We start from the raw sequence: 5786 nt of genomic DNA, 5'->3' as shown, positions 1-5786 counted from the left end.
GTGAATCTTTGTATTATATTTATGTTTTAATGTTCTCTCCTTATTGTCGTTGCTACAACACCCTCCAAAATTTTGGCCTACATCCAAATTTCAGAGCCTACTTTGACTTTGTATGTTGTCGTCGCAAGTATTAAGAGTCATCACATGTGTATTCTCTAAGTGTTTTGGTCCCGTTTGTAAGAAAATCAAAGTGTCGTCTTTTAGCTAAGGCAGGTGTCGCACATTGCACAAGTGTGGTTTTGGTGTGTTTCAAGGGATGATATTTGTGTTAATGAGTTGTACTTACCATGTAAACATGTATCGCACTCATTTCCAAAGTTTCAAGCACTGCCGCACAAGTGTCATCACGATTGTAGTAAAGTGTATATTTGGTGTCGCACTTGGTGTCAACCATCGCAAAGTTGTTGCATTGAAGAAAGTATGTTATTCATGTGTTTTGAGTGTTCCTCATTGTGTCGTCAAGTAATCTAAGTGTGTGATCATGTTCAAGTCTTGCTTTTGTTCAGCCTCATCTCACTGATCCAACACTTAGTCAAAAAACTAGAAAACTCCCTGACCCGGCCACTCAGTCTCATTCGGCCCTCCTGAACTGCGCATTGTGCAATCTCAGTCCTCAAGTCGCAGCCTTGTATCTTGGAACTACGCAATACAGAGTCTCTTCCTCCTAGTACTAGGCACTGTGCAATCTCAATGCTAAAGCCCAACCCCTGAGCTCTAGAATTGTGAAATCTTTCCCTCCATCCAGTTGTGAACTGTGGATTGCATAGTCTCGATCCTTAAGCCTCGACCTTGAGCTCCTGAACTATGCAATTGTGCAATCACCTAGCCTCCTGTCCTTCCATATTTGTGGAGTGGGAAAACTCAGTGCTCAAGCCCTCAATCTAGCTCCTTGAACCCCTCAATTGCGCAATTGTCAAGCCCAATCCAGCCTAAACTGCGCATTACACATCCTCAAGGCCTAGTCTCAACCCTTGACTTCTTGAGCTATGCAATTGCATAGTTCTTGAGCCTCTCTCTTAGCCTTCCACCCAATTTCAGCTCAGTCAGTGGATCATCATGTTGCATCTTAGACTAGGGGTTTATCTGACTGATGTTGTCTTGTCATGAGTGAATTGCAATCGCAGGTATTCTATCATGTTATGACAGGATGATGATGAAGGAGATGGAGAAGGAGGCCATGCTTAAGGACATCTCTGTAGATGAAAGTACAAGTTGATCAATCAAGAGGAAGCAAAGGGACATCAGATTGCGACAACAGCTCAAGATCCAGATAACACTAAAGACTCCTCATCTCTAAGCCATATGGAGGTGGAAGAAGATATCATGTTCTATCTTCAAGAAGACACAAAGCAAGAAATGTCAAGTAATGGATTGACATTTCCATGTCATCATGCAGTCCATGTCATTAGTGTCATGCCATGAGTCATCATGTACCACATCATTTGTGAAGCCTGAAAACCCGGTAACCCTCATCGAAAGAAACCAAGATGGTTCACAACAATAAGGGAATTGAAGAAATGGATTTGGACACTCTCAACCCCCCCAACATTGCTAAGGCATGGAAATACAAAGACTCGAGATTTATTTTGAAGAATCAAGTTAAAATATTAAGCAGATCCATTCTCAAATCAAGGAAGCAAGTTCAAAAAGTGTCAATAGACCAAACTAGTGTGAGTCCTCTAGGTGTTCATGTCCAACTTGTTGAGGAAATAACAAAGTTTCACAAGTATGAGAAGAAAAAGGGACGTAACAATAATCAACAAATTTTAGAATAAATGGGGGACATTCTTGTCAATTTAGGTAGAAAAAATTTGATATCAAAGGTTTATCCCTTGTCCAACTCTTCTCCCCCATGAAGATAATATTTTGGATCATCAGAAGCCTTAACTGCAAGGGAAAGTAGAGGCTTCTTAAATATAAATGGATCTTGGAACATCCAACTTTTTTTTATGATTCTAGAGATAGAAAAAAAAATTCTTATGAAGCTATATGCAAGTTGACAAGAAAGTGGGATCAAGGATGCAAATCAATAGCTCTTCATGCCCAAGGTCAATCTAGAGGTTTCAATATCATTTGGAACTCTCCAGAGGTATATATATTTAGCATGTTTGGTTCTTTCAAAATTATCATTGTTCAATTCTAGCTTATAGGATCATCAATCAATTTTTTTCTCTCAAATGTTTACGACCCCTTGTTGCCCCATTTTCTTAACTCTATCAAGTAGCTCAGTCTTCTTATCTTTTCGACATCTTTGATCATAAGAGGATATTTCAATATAATAAAATAATTTGAGGAAAATAAGGGCGATCTCAAAAATATAGAAGCAAAATCTAGCCTCTTTCAAGATATCATGGCCTCTACTCATTTAGTTGACCTTAACACCATCAACAACACGTGCACTTGGAACAACTGTAGAGATGGATCCCAACAAATAGCTTCAAAGATGGATAGATACCTCATCTCATAAAATCACATGTCTAGGGACATTTTTACGGAAGCTTCTATCCTCCATAGTCATGGATCATATCACTAACCAATCAAATTAAACATTCAAATCCTACTCTAGAAACATGCCTTTTCATCTAGAGTGTTTTTAGCTCTATTATTTGGACTTTCAATACATCATCAATGTAACAGCCCCAATGAAAATTCTATGCAATAAAGTTAAAAACAATAACCATGGATGAATGGGACACTTATTCCAAGCTGAATGTTGGGCAAGACATCCTGGGGGGTGTTCATTTGGTTGTTTATGGCTAAGGAAATTGGCAAAGGCATTAAAATGCATTTTGGCACAATTATTTATGAAAATAATGGAAACAAGGAGAAAAAGGAGGTGAAAGGTCACAGGTTTTATGTGAGGAAAATGAAGGAAAATAATGGAAAATGAAGAAAATAGAGGCCTCATTCATAAAAAGGCTTCTCAAGATCAGTTGGTAATCTTTTATCAGTTCAGTGTTGGAGCTCTCTCATTTTCTCTCTCTCTCTCATACCCTTGGATAATTAGAGTTTTCTTGGAGAACTCTTGGAGGGTGTGGCATACTTGGATTCTTCGAGAAACAAGGAAAAGGAAGAGCAGGAAAGCGCAAGAAGGCATTGACATCAACATCTACATCAAATTTTCTTGTAGGTACCGAGTTGCATGTATGATTTGTTCACTAGTTTGGACATGTATGGCATATGCATGTGGATTCTTGGTCATGATCTATCATTTTCAAGGAGGATTGCCTGGGTTGATAGAGGATTTCCTAGCCTTGCCATTTCTTGGATAGCAATGGTGATTGTGGGTTTATTTTCATTGTTTTGTTTTGGTTGTCTCTCATATTTTCTTAGCTTGGGTTAAGTTATTAGTTATTGGAGCCTTGGTTGGACAAACACTCTGGAGCCTTGTAACAACTTGGGTTGAGTTACTAGTCCTTGAGCCTTGGTTGGACAAATGCTCTGTAGCCCTTGGTGGGTTGAGCTACTAGTCCTAGAGCCTTGGTTGGACAAACTCTCTAGAGCCCAGCGACAGTTGTGGGTTGAATTACTAGTCCTGGAGCCTTGGTTAGAACAAATGCTCTAGAGCTCTGGATGGCTAGGATGGAGACTGGTCTGGTGATGGTTTTGGTGATGTTTGACCGTGAGGTGGAATCACTGTTTAATGGGTTGAGGTGGATGGCCTCTAGAAGGCCTGGATGAGTTTTGATTGATGTGTTCTATGAGATCCCAGATTCATGCTTGGAATATGGCACGGGGGTTAATGATTGAAGAGATATTTGGCTCAGCCATTCTACGATTGGGTGGAACGTGGTAGTCCCATCTCCGGTTGGTTCATTGCATTCATTAATGAGAAATATATTCCCTTGATTTTCATGTGTAAAGGTATTGATGTATTTATGGATTTGATGGCTGATATGTTTATTGTATTTATGTTCCTATTATGCTGGTTATATGCACATTTTATGACAACACAAATAGATGGCTCTCAGCATGTTTTTAATTGTATGTGAATGGATAATGTGCCTATGACCTAATAGATGATAATGCAGCAAATGGCATGAGGGAAGAATGGTTCATAGCGATTCTCAGATAAGTATGAGATCCCTACACTTAATTATGTTGTTTACACCTGTAGATTACATGTTGATGATATGTTTGACGAAATGCCTGTCATGGCTAGTAGGGATCCAGTTAAGGTCTTGAACAAGTATTTGCTTTAGTACTTTCATTTCCATGTTACTTTATTGATTTGAAGAGATGGATCAATTATGGGTAGTGTCCTAGGCTCTGGGCCTGAAAAAGTGGCTCAAATCTCGGAGTCTCTGGCACAAATCTAACAATTTTGGTCCACATTCACTGGTAGGCAGGTCTGTGAGAGCAAATTTAGGTTCCTAGTGACTCCCTTGCTCATAGCATGAAAGCAACTATGGCCCAAGAGGCCTAAAACAATAGTGGGACCGAGGGATAGGTTGTCTGAGTGGCTGACGTGTCTTCTAAGGGTTTTGTTGATGACGCTGGATGTCTGTATGGTGTGTTTCCATCGGTTCCACTTCCTGAACACGACTTAGGAGATCGAATCATATCATAGTGGCCTCTCGTCGCATGATTCCCTCGGCTGGCCAGTTGCTTGGGTAGATGTTGGAGGAGGGTGTTACAATCAAGGAATGGTGGGATTAATTGGCCAACATGGAAGGGTCGGCCATGTAATTTCTACGAAGGAAGTTGAAACATATTAAAAATCCTCTCAAGGCATGGAACAAGGAAAAATTCAAAAATATCCTTAAAGACAAGCAGAATTTGGAAGCTTGAAGGGAGCATATCCAGCAGGAAGTCATTCACCAACACAAATCAAATGAGATTATAAAGTAAGAATACTACACCCTCACACTTCTTGAAGAAAGAAGGAAGTAGGAATAAATTCTTTGGCAACAAAAATCGAGAATTAGATGGTTAAAGGAGGGGGGGAGAATCGTTACTTTTTTCCACAATTTAATGCTTTAACAACATTACTACAATCATATCTCTTCCTTATAGAACCCAAGAGGCATCAAAGTACAAGAACACAAGGACATGGCTCAATTGCTAGTATAGTAATATAAAGAACTCTTATCCAACCCCATGCCAGATCATCTAGATGTTATAATTCAAAAAAAAAATTCAACATATTCCTCCTTTGGTCACCAAAGAACAGAATGAGGCACTCTTAAGAGCGACCCCCATTGATAAAGTGGAGGATGGTGTTAAGTCCATGCCCCATAAAAAGGCCACTGGACTGGATAGATTCACAACCAAAGTTTTTCAAGTCTGTTAGTCAACAATTGGTCATGATATTCGACAAGCTATGGAAGAATCAAGGAGGTCAAAAAACCTCCTAAAAGATATAGATGTTTCTTTCTTTACTTTAGTCCCAAAAAAGAACGAAGTAGAGGACCCTGGCGGCTTTTAGTTCATTGCTTTTTGTAACTTAATATATAAATTGATTACCAAAATAATTTCCAATCACCTTAAACCTCCACCCCCCATTAGCTCATTTCAATAGAACAAACTGGTTATGTGGAAGGGCACCAGATTATGGATGGTATCATGATTTCTCATGAAACCATTCACTCCTTAAAATTCTCCAAGAAGCCTAACATGTTGCTCAAACTTGATCTCTCAAAATATTTTGATAAGCTCAATTGGAACTACCTTTTTAGTGTTCCCTATTTCTTTAAATTTGACCTAGAATGGATACATTAGATCAAACACCTTAGCTCATCAACCCTATTCTCTATCTTGCTTAATGGCTAACCCACCACTCCTTT

This window comes from Pinus tabuliformis, chromosome 4_1, assembly GCF_031772625.1.
Source record: "Pinus tabuliformis cultivar Carrire ecotype Pingquan chromosome 4_1, CPIR1, whole genome shotgun sequence".
NCBI lineage: Eukaryota > Viridiplantae > Streptophyta > Pinopsida > Pinales > Pinaceae > Pinus > Pinus tabuliformis.
The sequence above is the reverse complement of the archived record's forward strand: the minus strand, read 5'-3'. Positions refer to the sequence as shown.